The 22,555-nt window shown below is 38.8% G+C and overlaps 1 protein-coding gene and 1 pseudogene across 1 annotated transcript in view; both read left to right on the top strand.

The window, feature by feature from the left end:
• GALNTL6 (polypeptide N-acetylgalactosaminyltransferase like 6) overlaps positions 1 to 22,555 on the top strand; it is a 240,001-nt gene that overhangs the window by 14,092 nt on the left and 203,354 nt on the right. The window lies entirely within an intron of this gene.
• LOC110216014 (endonuclease 8-like 2 pseudogene) lies at positions 10,695 to 11,686 on the top strand (annotated as a pseudogene).

Below are 22,555 nucleotides of genomic sequence, written 5' to 3'. Positions count from 1 at the left end.
ACACTAGAGTAAACATCAGAAAACTCATCAGGAAGTAGACCTTAGAAATTCATATGGAAAAACCCTGTAAATGTAATTAATGTGGGAAAACCTTCAGCCACAATTCAGTCTTTCTTCAGAGTATTCATGCTGAAAAGAGACTTTATAAATGTAATTAATATAGGAAAGAAAGAATGGAGGCCTGTGTGGTATGATAGAGAACTAGCTCTGGAATCTGAGGTTCATATCCCACCCACCCCTGACAATTATTTGCCATATGACCTTGTATATAGGTCACTTCCCATTTCAGACCTCAGTTTCTTCATTTATAAATTTAAGAGGTTGAAGCAAATGGCTTCTGAGCTCTCTTCCAGCTCTAGATCTATGATGGCATGATTGTTATTTGACATTAAAGAATGTGTCTGGGAAAGAAATCCTATAGATGTAATAAATATAGAAAAGTTTTTGACTAGAGGAGATATCTTAGTGGACAGAATAGCTCACATTTGGTGAGCTATTATTATTATATGTTACATATATATATATAGATATATATAGATATATATGCATATATATATATATCTATATATGTATATATATATAGTTGTTATTATAGGTAGCATTTAGATAACATTACTTTAAGACAAGCCTCTTTCAGCCTGCCAAAGGATTTCAGGCGACCCACAAAAAAGGAGAGTTGCCACTGTGCACTCTCTCCTGTTTGTCATGTCGTGATCCATGGCAATCAGCCACTGTCAGTTTGTCTCTAGTCTAACCTATCTGCAGCCCAAAGAAGTTTAGTCTGTTTTAATTTTGGCCCCGGCCTACTACCAAGCTGTGCAAGTCTGCTTTAAGATTTGCCAAGTACTTTACATATGATTTTTCCTTTCTTCCTCACAACCACCCCCTGGGAAATAGATGCTGTTACCATCCCCACTTTACAGATGAGAAAACTGAGGGTAAGAGAGGTTAAGTGACTTATCCTGAGTCATGATGCTAATAAGTATCTGAAGCAAGATTTTAATTTGGGTCTTCCTGACTCCACATCTAGCACTGAGCCACCTGGCTGTCAAAGAGAATTTATAAAGGAGAGAAACCCTAATAATGTAATTAATTTAGGGATATCTTCAGCTAATGGAAACATCATAGTGATCATCAAATAATTAATGTGGGAATTTGAATGTGAGAAGACCTGAAGGTAGAACTATCGTCTTAACAACAGAAAAATCCTAGTGGAGAGGAAACTTTTGAAATATAATGAACATAGGAAAGTCTTCATTCAAATTGAGTGACTCATTAGACAGATGAATTAATACTGAAAAGAAACCTTAGGAATGTAACTCATTTGCAAAGGCCTTCAACCAGAGCTCACACCTTCCTCAACATTAAAGAGAAACTGAATATACTAGATGTAAATGTCACAAATGAAATTTGCTTTGATATTTCTGCTAGGAGGCCTTTCTTCCTAAATCCAGGTAGCAAGATGCCATAAATAGCTAACCCAACAGAAGCAAGTGATATGAAGGAACAGGCTTACTTAGTTCAGTATGACATAGTTGTTAGATTCAGAGTAAAGACACATATTCACAGTAATGGTGTTAATTCTGGTTCTAGTCCAGATGAGCACTGATCTCTCCTTGTCTCCTTCATCCCAGGCAAAACAGTCTCTGACCTCAAAAAGGTTTTTTTTCCCCTACCAGGAGAAGATAACTCATATAGTGGTTCTGAAAAACAAGGCTGGTAGGCAAACAGGAAAGAAGGCAGTGATGAGACAGGTGAAGAAAGGAAGGAGGTGGCATCTGGAGAGAGTCAAGGGGAGAAGGAAGTGAAACATAGCTGGAGTCCCTCTCAGAAGAGTAGTCCAGGAAGGAGCCCCCAACGAGTATATAAGAGCACCAGGGCAGAGATTTCCTACTTACTTAAGCAACTTTTAACTTACATGTTTACATTCTATTTTCCCAATAGAATATCATCTCCTTGAGGATAGAGGCTTTCATTTTTGTCTTGTTTCCCCAGCTCTTAGGATAGTACCTAGTGCTTAATAAATGGTTATTGATTTATCAATTGGTTGACTATGTTTTTGGTATCTGAAGATCATTTTTTTCTTAGAAGAGAAAACGAAAACAAAAGTTTAATAGTTCTGCCTTCTCTCTGTTGTCATCAGTAATCAACATTTCATCCAAAGGTAGTGAGTGTAATGGCATTTTGTGCTAGGAAGATTTAGTTTTGAATCCTATTTCAAATTGTTTGACCATTGGCAAATCATCTAATTTCCCTGAGTCAACAATTTCCCCAACTGTTTAGTGGGAACGATAATGAAACCTATCTTATACAGTTGCTATGAAAATCAAATGATACAATAATGTATATAAAGTTCTTTTCAATCTTTATTTCAGGTATTATTATTATCCACCTCAAGCAGCAATTCTGTCTTTTCTCTGACCTTTCCTTTGTCTTCAATAAAACCAAAAAAGTTATTTTTCATACTTAGCATCCATGATCAGCTTTCATTCCTCCTGACCTTTAGCTCTTCCAGCATTATCATATTCTCCTTTATTTTTCATCCTTACATTCATCTCCTTTACATGGCTACTCTGGTATTTTTAACATCTAAATTGGCTAATCCACTATAATAGACCACTATCAACATGTCCATATTAGGAAATCGATCAAGCATCCACATTGTTTTTTTTTAGACCACTTCCTCCTTTCTTTCTTATTAGAATGGTTTGTGTTGCTATCAAAATTCCATTATTGAGACTTCTCAGCTCACTTAGGATGGATTCTCATGAATAATGTTAGACCCTGGGATACTACCCATCTTTTCTCTGAACATTTGAAATTTGTACTCCCAAAATCTAGGGAGCAATGCAGAATATGCCCAGCTTTCATTTCCTTTATCATGAATTTTAACGTGGAGTCATCACTTCCTCCCAAGGGTCCCATCAGTTCTATTTCAGCAGCTAGTTGCTCTTTTGTCTCAGTCAGATACAGAGCAGAAAACTGATGGTTTTCTCATCACATCTTCCACCTGTCAAAGAAAGAAATTATCATTAAGGCAAGTTAAGAATCTGTCTCTGCTTTTCACAGAGAGCAAGAGTTCTAGCAAATATCAGCATAGTTGAAGAACCCTCACCTTCAGCCATCCTGGATTTGTGATCTGCTTCCTGAGCACTTAATCTATTTTCTCTTCTGTTCAGGTGTTCTATAGTATCATTATTGCATCTGGTTCTTCCCATTTAATTCCCATCTTTGTGTTCTCTCTCATGCTTCCTCCTTTTGGACCATGGATTTCCTCACAAGAGCATGTCCTTTCAAACCTTTAGGGATAAGAAAGAGTGCTAGACTTGGAGTTAAGAAGACCTAGGTCTGAATTCTGCCCCCAGGATGTACTGACTATGTAACCATGGGAAAGCCATTTTATCTGTCAGAGGCTCAGTTCCTTCATCTGTAAATTAAAAATAATAATACCTTTATTACCTATATAAAGGGTCATTGTGAGGTCTAAATGGAATATGTGTAAATCTAAAACATTAAAACACTGTAAAAATGTCATTGTTTCTAGTAGGAAAAGCTATTCCATTGCTCTTCCATAGACATAGTGTAGTCATGAATCCCACCCCACCAAATCTCAGTGATAACAATGAATCTGAAATTACTTATTTTGTTTGGAGATCACCCATTCACCTTGTTTATTATCCACACTTCCTAAATTTGGGCATGGACAGCTTTAGTCATGGTATGTATTTCTGACTCACTTCTTAGATCACTTCTGTGAATTACTGGTTCTCTCTATTGATACTCTTGCCCTAATCTTTTAGCTGCTTCTCTCTGTGGAATTTGGCTGAGAAAACATATATAAGTAGCATCTCACTCTCTCCTTTAATTTTCAGTTTAAAGTCCTCTCAATCACAAGGTTACAGGTAAATATATTTTTAACAACCCTTCTTAAGTATACTCCATCAAATGGTATACATGTAATATTTAATAACCAGCTCTGCAAAATAAAAAATGTGAACACAACACATTTAAAAATTTTAATCTGTATTATTAATATTTTTCCATTACTTTCTTTTTTCTTTTTTTTCATTATTTTCTTAAGTTTAAACAATCAACAAGATAGTAACTCAAGCCCTGATTTGTAAGGTTTGCCAATTTCAGAAGTCTTAATGCCCACACTGAAAATTTAGCAATAGACTCTCTAGAGTTGGTAAGAGTTGGCCCCAGCCCACCTCTGATTCCATTCCTTCCAATGGTCTGCCAATCCTACAATAAGCTAGAAAAAGGAAAGATATTATAATTACTGTTATAAAAACAACAGTTATGCATTTGTATAACTTTTTACTAATCTAATTGTTTTAACTCTGTGCCTAGAAGGAACAAAATATTATGTTGAAATGACTTCTCGTCATATAGGGTTGCTTTTTTGTCCAGGCTATACATAATATACATCTCTGGTATAGACAGCCCATAGAACTACACAGATATCTCGAACAAACACTATACATGAACAGCGGGCCCAAGTTCAGAGCAACTCAATTTAACAACACCTCAGAATTGAATAGGAAGTTCATCATGGCCTGAGTTGTTTTGAGGAAATGGTATGGCACTTTCAAAGATCCTAAGCCTCTCCCTAAAACAAAAATCCATCTTTTCAACATTCATTTCCTTCTCTGGGTACCACATGGTTGTGAATCATGGAGCACCATGCTATCCAGGGAATCAAAAGTGTAAGTACCCCAAAGGGTAATGGAGATACACCTGGGGGCAGCATCTTGCCAAGGAATAAGATTGTACACAGAAAGGAATAAAAGGTATCATCAAAAAGACATATGACTGGGGGCAGCTAGGTGGCGCAGTGGATAAAGCACCAGCCCTGAAGTCAGGAGGACCTGAGTTCAAATCTGGCCTCAGACCAAACACTTGACACTTACTAGCTGTGTGACCCTGGGCAAGTCACTTAACCCCAATTGCCTAAAAGAAAAAAAAAGATATATGACTGGAATAGGATATATTGAAAAAGATGGATAACAGGTAGACCTGGATGCTATATTGGTACCTATGTAATGTCAAGAGACAAAGAGACAGGATGCCATCATGTTAGATGAATAAAGCTATTGAGAAGAAATGGGAAAGTTGTTTTGCGAAGCAGCCTTATTTGCTGCAGCTTAATTTAGTTTTGGTTTGGATCGGTTTAGAAATGACAGAGTCTTAGATTTGATTTATATACATGTATAGTAAAAGTATTTATTATTAAAATAGTAATAAAAGTAAGTAAGTGATAGTATAAGTCTCAGTAAGTAAGCAATAATGTTATGTCTCAATAGTTAATCTAGGTCTCAATATGTAAATCTCAAACAGTAAGTCTCAATAGTTAACATAAGTCTCAATCAATAACAACTTAAATCTCAATTGCTATCAAATCTTACCACAATTGATCATCACCATCAGGGGAATCACCTACATCTGGATCATGCAGCTGGGGAGTCCCCAAATCAGCCTCCAGTGTCCCAATAGGAAAGTCCCAGGCTGCACATCCCTACCATGGGTGGAATGCAAAGATGGCTCAGGACTACCCACCTTTAGTAATTCCTTCTAACAAAGAAGGTAGTTTGCCAAATAAGTAAATGCATGGGAGATATTCTCAAAACATCCTTGAGAGCATTCCTGTCTATGAATAGCCAGTTCCTGGAGGGGTGGCCAGCCCATCCTGGGAGCAAATACCATAAACAGTCCTTCAATATCTAGCTAGTAATAAGATTAACATAAAAAAAGAGTCAGGGTCAAATTGCAGGCATACTGAGTGAGGTCAGAATGTCTTTTTGAATTCATTTGTCATAACAGTTCCTTTGCTAGGATGCTCAGAAGACTCTCCTAAGTTCAGGTATCTTGATGATATGATTCAAATAACTCTACACAAACAAGAGGTTTAAAAGGAATAAATTTACTTAGTGTGATGGGAAGGACCCTTCCCCATTTATTAGTGCCCCTTTTATACTAGCTTGTAAAAATTCAGGTATCAAATAGAAATCAATGATAGATGTTGATAGCTCCCATTATGGGTTCCAGGTCTGGCTTGCTTCTGGTTCAGTTGGGCACCAAGGCCTTCCCTTGTCTCCTTTCTTTCTTTAGAGAGAAAATGCTAAGGAGGCAGCAAATACAGCTAGCACAGAGTGAAGAATCCATTAGATCGAAGAAAGTACCATGCCCCTTGCACTGGGCAGTTTTATACATCCAGGAGGACACGATATATCATGTCACCAGTGCAAAACCTTCTGACATGCATGAAATAAATCTAGATTTGTAATCTAGATGCTCTCATGGCAGGGGGCTACTGATACCAGCATCCCTCAATCTTCTGTGGCTTCTAATCCTATCTGTTCTGTAGGCTAGGCTAGGGATTTCCCCTTGGAAAACTTCTCCCACAGTGCAGCTTAGGAACTTCCCCCCCTTGAAATCCAGGCTGCCCCTTGAACCTGCTCACTCCCTTTTAATGTGCATAGGTATGACCATAGTCTACCCCAGTGGCACAGGATAAAGAGACATGGATAGGTTGTGAAGGGGACATTTCCTTCAATGAGATCACAAATCCATTGAGCAAGCAACTGAAGTAAGTTCACAATATTTTTTATTATTAAAAACAAAGAACAATCAAATGTTTTGCCATGCATACTGGATGCTGCGATTCTGTTGCTCTATACAGAGATATGAGTACTATTTGAACATAGAATCCTAGGATTATGGATTCCTAATATTTAGAGATGGAAGGGAGTGTAGAGGACAGCTGGTTCAAGTTCTTAATTTTATAGATGAGTAAGCTAAGGCCTAGACTAGTCAAACAATTTGTCACATGTTGGATGAACAGAATGAGAAAGCTTTCCTTCAAAATATCATTTTCTTTGCCTTGGAATCAGGTGACTATATTAATGAGAGATAGCTTCCCCTCCCCTCAAAAAAAAAAAGAAAGAAATGAGAACTTCCTAATGACTCAGTAAATCAAGGTCCTGAAATTGTGTCTGAGAGCAGAAAGAAAGTTCTTTTTTTTTCTGGGGGGGAGGGCAGTGTGAGGGGTGGCATCTGGCATTATAATTACACAGAGGACTGACAGTTTCACACCCTCTAATTGAAGAGGTCTAGAGGTTTAGGGGTGCTGCTGGGAACCCCAAGAATGTGACACCACGCCCTGTCTGAAAGAACTCAACTCAAATCTTCTTCCAGCCAGAGGAAAACTTTATTAGTGATAAAACACTTAGGCCAGGTAATGCCCATGAGGACGAGCAGGAATGAGAAAGTCTCAGCCTTTTGGGCATGAGATTCTCAGCCCCTCGATGGGGGCTAGGGTGGAATTTTTATACACTGAAGTAACTTTGGGTGGCCAGAGAAGGGGGCTGGGAAAAGGGTCTAGTTAAGAATTCTGATTTGTAGTCCTGAGAGATTGAATGAAGGAACTGAAAGGCATCTGAATGAGATCAAAAAGGTGGGGCTAGGGCTTTCAAAGGGAAACAGGGGGGAGTTGACAAGGGGAGTCGATAAGGAACCTAAAATGGGAGCCAGATTCCTTTTTAGGGCAAGGGGCAAAGGCACATCTGAATAAGATTAAAAGGTAGGCTAAGGTTTTCAAAGGAAGATGAGGGGTTGGGGCCTGTAGACAAATGGGAGCCAGATTCCCTTTTGGGTGAAGGGGCGAAGACCTCAGCTTGGGCTACAACCCATCATTATGACCACTAAAAACCCCACAAATTTCCCAAGTGCTAAAAGTTGGCAATAGAGGAGACCTGTATTTCAGAGAAAACTCCAGTCTATACTCCAAAGCTATCAACTCTTCCTTCTTCAGCAATCCTCATTTCTATAAGCCAAAACGAATGATCAAGTCTGTTGAGTAATTTATTTAGGCCTTTAAAGCTAACCTCACATGCTGCATTTGACATTTAGGCCAAAACTAACTTCACATATTACATTTAACAAAAAACGGATTTTCTAATACCCTACAGGAAAATGGAAGAGCAGAGTATTAGAAACTCACAAGACCGACATCCTAAATACATAGAGGAACAACAAGATCAGAGAACGATAGACTAAAAGTCAGGAGGGGTCTCAGAGATGATGTAAACTAACCCCACTCATTTTACAAATAAAGAAACGGAGTCACATAAAGTAAAGAGCCTTGTCCAAGGTCACACTGCTAGTAAATGGCAGATCTGAGATTTGAACTGTACTTCTCTTTCTACTATATCATTTTTCTCTGAAGAAGTTGGGGGGGAGGTGAAATAGGCAGGTTGATTCTCCAAACTAAAAGCTAAGACTAAAATTATTATAAAAAATATATGTGTGTGTTTGTGTGTGTGTGTGTGTGTGTGTGTGTCTATGTATCATTTCCTCACTATAGGAAAGCAGAACAATTCAACCCAATAAGTAATTCACTGGGCTCTATTCCAAAATCCTTATGTGATTCGTGAAGAAGCAGTGATAAATCTTAACCTATTATATCTCTTTCCTTTACCAGAAACAAGTAAAGTGTAGATGCCGGCAATCCATGAAAATTTTCCAACTATAGGGTCAGCAAATGCACTCTGAAACTCAGTTCCAGAATAGAGTGATGAAAACAATGGATATCATGTAATTATAGTACTGAAAGGGATCATCCAGGCCAAGCCCAGCATTTTAATAAATTAGGAAAATGAGGCCCAGAAAAATGAAGGAATTTGCTCCACAAATGTACATTGGGAGTTGAGACAGAATGAAAACCTAAAACTCCTAGGGTTCTCTCTCCTTACTAGGATCACTATCTATGAGGATTGCCGTCCCTTTCCTTCCTTCCCTCCCTCACAAAAGGGTAGGCTAGTTGTCGTTGTTGTTATTTTTGTTGTTTCTCCCAGAAAGGGAAGAAAACTTTCCCCAAGATTTGATTGGCTTCAGGGGCTGAGACTCAAGCTAGGCCTTCCTTGACACAGCTTCCTAATGGCCTCTGGCTGAAATAATAAGACTTGCTGGTCACCTAAAGGCATAAAAAGACCCACTCACGTGATGCTGGGGTCCTTCAGACTTGGCTGAAGTTGTAAGATGGCATGTTTCCACATGGAGGCCATGCCCATCCAAGTGTTATAATATCCTTGTTGAATATACATTCTCTGCTATAGCAAAGTAAACCTCCTTTTTGTTAACTATTGAATGACCTATGAGCAACTCATTACATTCCAACACCAAACAGGATCAGCCTGTGTCAGATCCACCCATTACATTCCTAAAACTTCCTTCCCATCTGCTGCTTGGGGAATATGCTTTCTTTAAGACAGGAGTAAATTGGGCTCGAGGAAACTAAAATCTAAAGCAGCAAGATGACTTGGTAAATAGTAGCTGGACCTCGCATCAGGATGACCTATGCTCAGATCTGACCTCAGATACCAGCTGTATGACCCTGTGCAAATCATTTAACTTCTGTCTACCTCAGTTTCTGAATCTGTAAAATGGACATAATAAATAGTCCATTATTACGTTATGAAGACTGTTACGAAGACACTGTTATAAAGATGAAATGAAATAATATTTATTAAATATTATTATTGACAATAATTGATCAAAATAACTAACTTTAGTAAAGAATATTAAATATTCTTCAAAAAAGCATCTCATAAGGAAATTTCATACAACATGAAAGCATTCCTGGACATTACCAGTCCATTCCACGGATCGTTGCCCTCACTCACCCAAGCTCATAGATTGCAATCCTGTCAAAGCCACTGGATTATTTTAAAAGTGAAATTGCCCAAAGCTTTTCATCAGGAGGCATATTGTGGCCATTGTATTCAGTAAAATTGCTGTGTACAGAAAGAAGATAAATGAGTATATTTTGTTTCATTTCTTTAGAATGCAAAAGAAAGGAACAGCAAGAGAGAATCAGGTTTTTTGTTGCCTGCAGTTAACCACCAGATTTTATCGATACCTTATTGATTGAAATGACATGACATTCAAAATTATAAAATACCATTTGTACAAATCCCAATGAGGGACAGTAGAACTTTACTGTATGTTTGGAAGCCGAAATACTTTCTTTTAAATAAAATGCATTTCCATGGATCCCACTAAGCTTCATTTCATCTTATATTGGCCTCCAGTGTCTAAGAAAATTCAAAAGGCATTGAAATCATAGAGAGATAACATCCTTCATAGTATAGTTGGGAGGTCACTGTATTCATGGTCAGAGAACATGATCTTAAATCCCAGCTCCTGCCACTTGATACAAGAGATACTTTAGATTAGTCAACTAAGCCCTCTGGGCTTCATTTTAATCATCTGTTAAATGAGGGGGTTGGAGTAGGTGACTTCTGAGATTGTGTCTAATTCTAAGTATATAATCCTACTATTATTCTTTTCTATTTGAATGTTTCCTTTGGTTACTCTTAAAGGCCATCTTAAATTTGATTAACTCTCACCTGTCTGTGGTTAGGTGTGAAGCTGCCTGAAGTACGTACTAGGAAGGTTAGTGAGCAAGCACTTCTTTGGGATCTACTTAATAGCACCTCCAGGAGCAGAACTTCCCACTTTTCTGTTTCCATCTGTGCTTGAACCTCCCCCTCCCCTTCCCCCTCCCACCTCTGTGCCAGGGTCTGGAGCCCCAGCCTCTTAGATCCAGTTCCACACAAGTTTTGCAAGTTCTAAGATCCTGGACCCACCAGCTACCTCTCTGGGATCTCAAGCAGACTTCTTTCTGTAAGGGAATGCCAGAAGGCCCATCTCTAAAGAAGTTCCACTAGTTGGTAGCTCCATTCATGAAGCAGTTGGTGGTCACCGTAGGGGGTAATAGTAAGAAGATAAACCGTAACATGCTAGAGAGGCTGCAGCTCTAGAAAGAACGTATATCTTAACTTTGGCCTAGCTGAAGACCTGGGGCTTCCTGACAGTTTCCTATTGTGGAAGCATCTCCAAAAGCAATGAAGCTCCCAGAAGAGACTAGTGACCATAAACTTGCATCTACCTCAGGGCTGGATGGACAAGAAGTTCATCGTCAGATATTAAAGCACTTGAGCTTGGGGAGGAAGAAAAGGACTCTATTAACAAGCCTTGGTAGCTAAATACTTCTCAAAATTCCAGGCCTTGGCTTTGCTTCCATTTTGGCACGTTTGGTAGTATTCAGGCAAGTGAATTTTCCAGAGCCACAAAAGCCAACAAGAGGGGAGACTGGAAGGACCCCTTACCCTGGTTAGTTCTGTACTTTGCAAAGGGCTTCCTGGCATTTTACACTTCTCAAATATACTGGTGCTTGGAACCCATAGTCAAACCAACTTCAGATTTCCTCTCTGAGGAGTTTGACTGAAGGTAAGCCTTGGAAGCTTTGAAGCAGGCTAACCCTCTTCTGGACCAAAGACACTTCGAAGGCCTAGGAAACATCATAAAGAATAAAGTTTTGTACTTGGCCAGAATCCATTCCCTCTCTTTAGGTTCTTACTTAACTGCTTTGAACCTTGAGTCCTTGCTGGATCATGTTGTGAGCAGCAGGGCTGGTTGGCTTCAGGAAAAGTTGGAGGGGAAACCACAACATCATCTTATCTACCAGAAAGAGCAGTGCCCTGCTGGACACCAGGTCATGAAGGATAGCTTTGGGTCTCCAAGCAGTTTTCAGAGACTCACCTGGTGGTGCCCCCATTGGCAACCCAAGGTGACGCCAGAAGAGCCCAATGAAGTTCAGGTCGCCCAGGAACAGCTTCTCTAATGTACTTTGTATACCCGTAAAAAGACATTCCTTTTTCCCCTTTTCTTTGGTGCTGGCTGATCTATATGTTAAATTGGGTGGGGCTTGCACAAAAGGGAACAGAAGAAAGTTCAGAAGGAAGTACAGACAACAAGAAGACAGTTTTGAAGGTAAAATGTGGAATTATATACTTTTTTTTAAGCAAGCAGTCTGAAATGTAGATTTACATTTTCATATAATTCTCTTTTTGTGTCCTTTCCACATGGAAATATTATTTTGGTATTTAAGTTTGGAATAAAAAGATAATGGAGTGGGGCTTGTTCAAGAAGTTTCTAAGGTGTTTGTTTGGGTCCCCTTTTCTTGAGAGGCTCCCCTTTTTGAAATGTCGGTGATTAATAAAGGGTGCAGGCAGCTGGCTCCAAAAAACAATGCCGTTTGCATGTAGAAGTTTTATGTTAAGAAAGAGATACCTAGCTAATTTTTCATATTTTGTTTTCACCCTTAAAAGAGGAAAGGGATGTATTTTAACAGTAGTTAAAAGAAAAATCTCCCAAGTTCAAAGCTCTGCAATTTGCAAAATCATCTGTGAATCTAAGGGATATCTTTGTGAGAGGTATTTTCTTTTTAAGCAGTCTAGGTATAACAATGAGAGGCAGGGACATGAAGCTGTTGGTTAGAGGAGCTCTGGAGTAGAAGATGGGGGGTAGCACACCATAGGTACAGAGATCTTATTTCTTTGAGGGTTCTTTTTCCTAATTGATATTATTTAAAAATTGAAATTTTAATATTTACAAAACCTCTGGTCAAGATCTAGTGCCTATCTGATATTGATTCTGAAGCACAAAAAAAAAAAAACTTAACCCTTTGTCATTGAAAAAAAAAAACAGAGAGCACCATGGATGGTCCTTCTAGATCCGGGATTCCATTCTCATGGCAAAGCACAGATCCTATAATGGTAATTGTTCATTAATTCATATTGAAAATTCATATTGAAACATTTTAGACCACAATATGGAGATTAGACTTGTGATTCATTGGTATAGGATAGGGAATCACTTCCAGGTCCTCCACGATCTGTTGATGGGTTTTCTTCTATTTATACTCTTCTTTATAGTCAATATACTTTTGCTTTATACAAAGTCATCATTTGGTCTAGACTAGGAGTTGTTACCTGGATTCCAGGAACCTTTTTTTAATGTTTGATAACTATTCCAATATAATTGGTTTCTTTTCTAGCACCATGCATTTTATTTTATGCATTTAAAATGATATTCAGTATAAAATTCATTTGTTTTTCTTTTGGACATGGTCATTGCGGAAATCTGTTTTACTTGATTATCTATGTTTGTAACAAGATTTTGTTATTCTTCCATTCTCAATTTGGGGCAGAAGGGATAAAAGACAGATTTTGCTGATTGAAAAAAAAATTTTTAATTATTTTAAAAACAATATTCTGATAAAGGGTCTACAGGCTTTAAAAGACTACCAAAAGGGTCCATGGCAAAAAGAAAAAAAGGTGAAGAATCCCTGATTTAGGCTGACAGTCATATAGAGATACTAAAAGACTTTCTGACACATGAGTTCACATTCACACATGAGTCATAGAAAATACTAGAAAAAAAATATTTCTTGGCTCACTTAGGACAAAAAGGGAATCCTTTGTGTTGGTAATGCTATTTATTAATAGGTGGGAGTGGTAAGGATTATTGCAGTAAACCACTCAACCCCAAAAGCAACTCAAACATATCCGAGTCATGTCTGAAATTCGAGTACATTTGCCTCCTAATTTTGCTAAAGAGCAAGTAGCATTAAAAAGGAGATGATGAGCTTGCCATCTTGTTTATTTGAAGAGGTATGAAGGATGTAATTTGTGTCTACATATTTTTAACCTATTAAATGTTAAAAGATTTTGTCCTGCAAATTTAGAACAACATCAGGATGGATCAAAATGTTTTATTGATCCTCACAGGGTATGGATAGATGGACAGTGATATAGCCAAGGACATAGCCTCCCTTACCCCTATTATCCCACAGGGAAGTATGCAAGGTGATGCAGGTGTCTAATGGTGAGTGGCCCTGGTGGAAGACACAAAGTGCCTGTTTTCAAATCAAAGGCTTGATTTTCAGCAAAGGGACTTAAAAGGCAGCTTCCCTATCACTACAGAGCATGAAAACCCTCAGGATAAGTGAGCAAGCTTACAGAAGAGTTTCAGCAGCCTATCTAACTAGAATGTGGTGCAGTTAAGCCTTAAGTATATCAGCATTATGAAATAGGAGTAAGGTCTGGAAGAGTGGGGACAGGGACTCCTCTGGTTATTCAGATCTCTTCAGAGAAAGGCTTATGTCACATCCATCTAGGTCAGAATGAGAGTTTGTACTAGGCCATGGCAATAAAAACGTGGGAATGGATATGAAAAATGTTAGTTAGAATTGACAGGACAGAATTGATTAGACAAAACTTGATGGACAAGTAAGAGCTAAAGAAAATGCCAAAGCTATAGTTATTAAAGGAAGGGTGAGGAGTGATGCCGGCAAAAGAAATTTTAATTTAGAGGGAGAAACCAATTTAGGGAAAGAGATAATCATTTCAGTTGGGATATATTATCTTTGAGGTTCCAGTTTAATATCCAGATAGAGAGGTCCCAAGCAGTTAAAGTTACGGAACTAGAGAATTAGGGCTAGAGGTGTAGGTTTGGGGGTCTTCTACCTCATGGTATTTGTGGAATCTTTGGTAATGAATGATATTCACAAGGTATGGAATGTAGAGAGAGAACAAAAAAGAAGCATCCCTTATGAATTACAGAAGCTTTATAGATAGAGCAGCTCAATTGTCCATCTAGGTCACCTCTCTGAATTCTGTCAGCAAAGCAAAGAAAATTAGTTAAATCCTTAGATTCTAATTTTGCTAAATAAAAACCAAGACTACAAAACGAGTGGAGGGAGGGAGAGGACAAACTCAAGAAATGAGTGCAGAGCTAGCCAAGGAGACGGAGAAGGAGTTGTTAGAGAAGTAGGAGGAGAGCAAGAGAGATTGGAGTCTCTGAAGGCAAAGGAAAACCAAGTATACAATAGTAGGAGATATTCAGCAGTGCAAGAAGGTAAGGATAAGGACTGAAAGAGAAAGGTTATGGCTTCTAGTGAACAAACAACATTTGAGAAGCCAGCTTCCATGGAGTGGGGAAAATGGAAGCCATTTTGCAAGGGGTTGAAGAGATAATAGGCAGAGATCAAGGATGCATTAGGAAAAGGATAACCTTTAAAAGAGACAAGAGGAAATAGGATCTAAGTATAAGATTAGCCTTAGTGACCAGATGAGAGAGACCTTTTTTCTGTGACCAAAGGGAAAGAAGAGAAAGTAGATGACATGATCACATCTTTGTGCAATATATATATATAACTTTCCCTCTGGAGATCTCAGTTTACTCACCTGTAAAAAAGAGGGGGTTGGATCTTGTAGTATTATTTTTTGCATGTATAATTCATTAACTTAGGTTGTGCCCAGTGGTGAACTGGTTGTATATTGTGGTTGTGTGGCTTGTCCTTCATTCATGACATCAGAGAGATGATGACATGACTTGAAGTTGAAACAGATTTGAGGGAGGGAGGGCTATGCAAAGTCACCAGCCTCACTTTCTCCTCCAGAGCCATCTGGGGCCATTGGCCAGATGTCAGTCAGGATGACTGGAGATGGCCCATTATGCAATGGGAAACCTAGGCCTTTTTAAGTTAAGGTCTTTTCAAGTTCTCACCTGAAAGTGAGAACAAAAAATAAGAAGAAGAAGAGAAGAAAGTGAGGCAACATCCATTCAGTGAATAGGCCTCTTTAAGAAGTGAGTCAAGAGATGGACCCTTCAATTAAAAAATAATAATAATAATCAAACTGGGAGGCGAAGGCCCTCAGGGCTGCTGGCCAAAAGAGAAACAGTTACTGTTTACATTCACTCTGAGCCTGGAGAGCCCAAAAAATAGCCAAAAAATAGTGGTGCTTGGGCAGGGACCTATTGTTGTTCAATCAATGAGATCCAAAGATTGGAACTGGGTTTAAGACCTGGTCTTTGAGAAGAAAATCTATCCAGTAAACCCCAAATTAACTCTACTGCCTTCAGACATCAAAATTTACCTTCCTTTGGGCAGAACAATTTCAGATAAGGGCATGATACCCAGGAGAGGAGGGACAGGAAAGCAGAAGGGAAGGGGCATGAGCTGGTAAATGTTTAACAACTCTAGGGGGGAAATGTACACACAACACATTTTTTAATTTAATCTATACTGTTAACATTTTCTCCATACTTTCTTGTTTTTTGGGTTTTGTTTTTTTGTTTGTTTGGTTTTTTAGGCAATGGGGTTAAGTAACTTGCCCAAGGTCACACAAGCTAGTAAGTGTCAAGTGTTTGGTCTGAGACCAGATTTGAATTCAGGTCCTCCTGATTTCAGGGCCGGTGCTCTATCCACTATACCACCTAGCTGCTCCTCCATGCTTTCTTAAGTCCAGATAATCAACCAAACAATAAATCAACCCCTGATTTGTATCATTTGCTGATTTCCAAGGTATAAATGTTAACACTGAAAATTTAACAATCAGCTTTTGGGAGTTGATGTGAGAACACCCCTGGCTATGCTACAGAAGAGAGGTGACAAATGAAAAGTTGAAGAAAAGAGTAGGTCATTGGGTTTAACATAACATGGAAGAGGTAATTCTGTAGGTATGTCTCACCTTCTTCCCAATACACTGACCACACTTCCTTTTTATTAAATCACTGTGTAGAATGTGAGTCTTCTAATCTTACCTTCTTTCCATTGAACAAAATCTAATCCACTATTCCACCTCTGAAACCTAGGAAACCCACCATTAAAACTCTTGTTAGTTTAGCTTAGGTTTTATTCAGAGCTATAACTGGCAATTTTCACACCTGGGACAAAGCATCCCAGTGTAGTAGAGTTTCTTCACCTTTTTTGTGTGTCCCAGAGTCCTTTGGCCACCTGATAAAGCTTGTGAACCCCATCTCAGAATCTTGTTTTTAAATGTATAAGATAAAACACAGGATTACGAAAGGAAACCAATTGAAATATAGCTATAAATATAAAGAAAAAATACTAAGTCTATAGGCTCCAGGTTAAGAACCTCTGGAGTAGTAGAAAGAACAGTAGCTCTAGAATCAAGGGGCCTGGATTCACATACCACCTCTGAGGTCTACTACCTGCATAACTTTGGGCACACCACAAACTCCCCCGGCCACATTTACCTTATCTACATAATCTATATATGGCCTCTAAAGTCCCAGCAGATTCTAGATCTATGGAATGGATGGGAAAAACATGAGTTACAAAGGGTCTTACTTAGAGCCACACCTACAGACAGGGAAAGGAAACATGCCAGCTTCAGTCACCTAGCCCTACTTACAGATCTAGTTTTGGTCACATTCTTCTTCTCAGATCAATATTCAAATACCTTCTATAACCTGCGACTTCTAATCAGTCGCTGCACAAACCTCTCTTCTCTCCAAATACCTAAGTTGCTAGGGAGCAACCATTCAGCCTCATTTCTCATTGCTCCACACCCCCCCCACCCCACCTCCTTATAACTTACTGATATCTTTCTGTACATGCTGTGCACCAGGCTTCAAAAGAGCATCCATGCCTTTGTGGGGTGCTGGGTTAGAGTACTTATTTTATCACTTTAGTCAAGGATCAATATCAAAAGTGTGAAGCAGGAGTCTAGTTCTTTACCATCATAACTGGGGCACTTGGCTATAATTCATACATCTCATGCAGACACACAATTAGTCTGACCCCAGGGCTTATCTCAGAATTCCTACATAGTAGGTAATAAGTCCATAATCCTATTTATTTTCCTCTTTATAACTGGGAGTCACTGGGGCACATAGGGAGGTGAATGACACATAGTGAGCCATTAATGAGGCCAGAAACAGAAACCCAGATCTCCTTACTCCCCATCCGTTGGTCTAATCCTTAGGCTACACCTGAGCTGATAGGCCAAAAGTGTCAGCTTCAACTCGGTTCCTAATGAAGGGAAATGCCAACAATGCCTGTTTCCATTCTTTCTCTAGCAGAGTAAAGTCAATATCTGTCAGTGGCATATAGATATTTACCAACTGTAAAAGGAAAGAATGCTTAGGGGAAAAAAAAGACTTTCACCCTTCTTAATAATGTCATAACCTCTACAAGGTTAAACAAAGAGACAAACAAAAAATGGCCCTCAAAAAAATGAAAACGTTTGATAAAAGAAAGTTCCCTTGAAAGATTAGGGAAAAAAATCTCACTGAATTGTTTCCTCCCCTCCTTTTTTTTTCCTTTGAAAACAGTAGAGGATGATACTGTTAAAAAAAAAAAAAAGTCACACAAATATGTTTAGGCATTGAAGTCAGAGCCCTCAAGCAAAACTGTCAAATTCCTGAAGGGTATATTTGGTGTCCCTCCATCCACTTTCTGTGCTCTTCTATATCCTGCTCCCCTCCTCCTATCTCAACATTCTCTTCATTTCTAGGCACCCAATACTTTTTTGCTGCCTTATCCCTCCAGTGAGAGAAGAAAGAGACAGATCAACTATTTCACAGAAAGGTGTTAGTGGCTAAAGGCCTTAACCCACTTCAGAGCAGGCTTTGAGAACTCTTCTGTCCTAACTATTGAATTCAGCTAGGTGCTCCCAATTAACTGGCTCCCATCCATAGGGCTTAGGCTGGCCACACAAGGATTGGTTGCTGCCTCTAGAAGTGCTATATTAAACCTCGAGGCCTAAGGCCAGTAGCTGACTGGAGGGATTGTGGAAGGAGAGGTGAGTAGGCAGTACATTCCAGGGGTAGGAAAAGGAAAGAGCAGCCTGCACAAATTCATAGAGCAGCAGATAAAAAGATTTCAGGAATCTGACCAGTTTGCCTGGAAGGTCCAAAGATTTAGAAAGGTGTATTGGAGCCAGACTGTGAAAAGACCTAAAAGTCATGCTAAAGAGGCTTACTCTATCTTATATATGACAGGAAACCACCAAAGGTTTTGTTTGTTCATTATAGTAGTGGGGGTTTGTCATTTGAGTAGGGGAAAGACTCAGTCATATTAATTTTGACAATTTTGCAAAAGATAGCTGGAACAGGAGAGAGAGAGAGCTCCCTCATCCTCTGACATAAGCGTACATAGCTTAGAGCACATTTGTATAGTACTTTAATGTTTGCAAAGTTTTATATATATATATATATATATATATATATATATATGTATGTATATGTGTATATGTGTGTATGTGTGTGTGTGTGTGTGTGTGTGTATATAAAATTTCATAAAATCCCCACCAAAATGCTGCAAGGTAGGTGCTATTATTATCACCAGTTAGGAGTATCATCATCATCACCATCATCACCATCTTCTTCATCATCTTCCAGAGGAAGCTAAGTGTCACAAAAGATAGAGTGCTGGACTTAGAGACACCTGAAAAAACTCCTGAATTGAAATCCTGCCTCAGACACTAGCTGAGTAACCCTAAACAAGCCACTTAACATTTGTCTGCCTCAGTTTCCGCATCTTTAAAATGAGGGGATTAGTCTACACAGCTTCTAAGGTCCATTCTAGCTCTAAACATGTTTTCTCTATTCTTAGTTCTACCCTTAAAAAATATTATAGGGGCAGCTAGGTGGCGCAGTGGATAGAGCACCAGCCCTGGATGCAGGAGGACCTGAGTTCAAATCCAGCCTCACACATGTAACACTTACTAGCTGTGTGACCCTGGGCAAGTCATTTAACCCCATTGCCTAGCCCCCCCCAAAAAAATGCTATAGGCCTGAGTCTTATTTTCCTTATCTGAGGCCAGATTTGAACACAGGTCCTCCTGACTCCAGGGTCAGTGTTATGCCCACTTCACCATATAGCTTCCTCTTATTCACCCTTATGCCACTTTTCAGATTTGTTGACTGATTCCAAAGAAGTTCCAGCATCCTTTTTCTGTTGTCATTGTCTCCCAACTGTAGTATTAAAATAGCCCTTGTCTTGATTTTTCTGACTCCATATTCTCTCTACTTCAAACCATCCATCTCCTGCTCTTTTTTAATGCTCATGTTGTTTCTTAAGAGAGGTGAGTAGTTCTCTATTGCCTATAAAGCTTACTCTTTAGCTAGGCATTCAAGGCACTCCATAATCTGTTCCTACCCAACAATGAGAAGTAGGGAATTAGAGAAAGATGAAAGTATAGCCATGCAATGTGGCCCTGCTGGGGTTAAAGAGCATAAATGTGCAGAGTTCCCAATACACAACGTTTTGTCACTTCCAGCAGTATCTAGCAGGTAGCAGATGGTGGAGGTCACCTGAGGTGGGGATTAGCAGGCAAGAACATAAGAGGAAACCAGACAGTTCTGGTGACTGGGTCTCTGGAGAATGAATGAAAATTCCTATGCAATGCCAGCTCTGTAACTTCTCATGTGGAGTACAAACAACTGTTTGGAATGGTTTACATATGTCTTTAAAGCATGCATTTACTCATAGAATAGATCTCGGCACAGGTCTAATCACGTGATCTATGATTCTGTGTCAAACACACACTCAGTAAACTCCAATGGCTTTCTTCTACTTCTAGAATCAAATATAATGCCTCTGTTGGTCATTTAAAGCTCATTAAACCTGACCCATATTATCTTCCCAGCTGTATTGTACATAGCATACATCCACACTGGCCTACTATCTGTTACTGAAGCGGGGCACTCTTCTATTTCTGTGCCTTTCTGTCAGTTAACCCCATATCCAGAATGTAATCTCTCAGCTCGTGGAATTCCTGATTTTCTTTAAGCCTTAACACAAGTGTCTCTTTATAAGGCCTTTCCTGGTTCTCCTGGATGCTAGGGCCTTTCCCTCTAAGGCTTCTCATTGTCGGGGTATATGGACCCCACAATCACCCATAGATAGATTTCAGGGGGTCCATTAATCTGAATGGAAGAAAAAAGATCTTTATTTTCACTAAGCTGTACCTAAAATTTAGCTTTTCCTCATTATTCTGAGAAGGAGCCTAAGAACTTCAGCAGACTGACAAAGGGGTTCATGACACAAAAGGGTCAAGAACCCTGACTTGTTCTTTTTAAAACTTGATATGTTTGTTTTTAAATATGTTTATACCTACGTTTTATATCTGTACACATGCTGTCTCCATTAGAATGTAAGTTCCTCAAGGGCAGGAACTGTTTCCCTTTTCTCATTGTATCATTAGCACTTTGCATGTTGTCTGACTATACCCACTCAATTAATAAATGCTCATGGATTGATTGATTAATCAATCATATGCAAAGGGAATTTGTTCAATGTGCCATCAGCAAGGACAAAGGAAGGTCACGTTCTATCCTGAAATGAAAGTTGTCATTTAATCCTGTGTAAAATTATATGTTTTACTTTAACAGCTTCAAAAACTCATCAAGCATTTAACAAGAGCTAAATAGCACTTCCCTGTATCTTCCTTTGAAGTACTAACAGCCCATAGCATTATTCAGGATCCACCTTAGCTAAATTTGGATGGCCTCATCACCAGGGAGGCAGTAAGGGGTTTCATTTGTTAGGCACAGTAATTCCCAAAGACCATCTACTAAGGAAGAGTGGATTTACCCACACCATTGTAGTCAAATCCCTGAAGTACTGAATAAATTTCTGCTTATTATGGCTAACCAAAACAGAATATTTTCTTCCATGACTTTTTTCTCCAATCATTTTTATATTTAAAGCATGAAGAATAAAAAAAAAAAGAATTTCAAAGTTACTGGTGCCAAGCCATTCCAATTGACAGTCTGTAAGAGATTGGCTGACATCAAAGAGAGAAGATAATGGATAAAGCACATCTGTAAACAGACACACACACCCCTTCCTCCCGTCTGTGGCATCTAATAATTATTCAGAATCCTAACCCAAGATAGGGATTTTGTTCAACAATGCTGAAGTGTTAAGTTCTCAAAGAAGTATATGGCAGACATTTTCAGTGTTATGTCGCCACCTCCTGGAAACATGAGTAAACTCTTCATAAGGATTTCTTGAAAAATACCAAAGGAGTTTTGGGTTTCCTTTTGTTTTGATTTTGGGTGCCTGTGCATTTGAAAGGCTGGCCACAGAGTAAATAATTCTTCAGCTGAAATTCAGCAAGAAGGTCTACTGAGTCCCAAAGGAATTGTGATCTGACCACATCAAAAAAAAAATCATAGATCCATAAAGTATGGAAATGTAATCTTTGTCTATTAAATGAAAGACAAAACAATCTGATAAGCAAGATGGAATAATGGTGTCTGCTGGGAATGTTTACGGTAAGATCCTAATCTAACACCATCCAAAGTTAATGCCATGGAATTGGGTTTATAGGTGATAGGGTATTATAACAGGCTATTATAATCTTTTTTATTAGTAAAAATATTATTCTTCCTTCTGTGTGTATCATGAACCCCTTTGTGAGTCTTGTGAAGACTATTCACTCCTCAGAATAATGTTTTTTTAATTTTTTGAAGATTAGATAGATATTCCTTTTTTGTAGATACATCACAACAGAAAGTAATTATATTTAATACAATTATCAAAATAGTAAGAAAAGGAAAAAGAGTCCATGGACCCTAGTTTAAGAACCCCAGTATTATATCAAGCTCTTTCTTATGTTCCCAGAGAACACAATCCTCTTAAAGAAGCAATGCAGTATAATAGGGCTAGTCTCTGTGTAAGGAAAACCTGAGTTCATATGTCTCCCTGTCGGACACATACTAACTATGTGATCCTGAGCAAGTCATATTTTGGGTCAATGGAAATGAGTGCTGAGTTTGGAGTCAGAAAACCTGGTTTAAGTCCTACCCTACCATTTACTACCTGAGTGATGTGAAACTTAACCTCACTTAATCTTTCTGGCCTCAGTTAACTCATCTGTAAAATGAGGCC

Source organism: Phascolarctos cinereus, unplaced genomic scaffold (genome assembly GCF_003287225.1).
Source record: "Phascolarctos cinereus isolate Bilbo 61053 unplaced genomic scaffold, phaCin_HiC Scaffold_9;HRSCAF=440, whole genome shotgun sequence".
Taxonomy (NCBI): Eukaryota; Metazoa; Chordata; class Mammalia; order Diprotodontia; family Phascolarctidae; genus Phascolarctos; species Phascolarctos cinereus.
The sequence above is the reverse complement of the archived record's forward strand: the minus strand, read 5'-3'. Positions and strand labels throughout refer to the sequence as shown.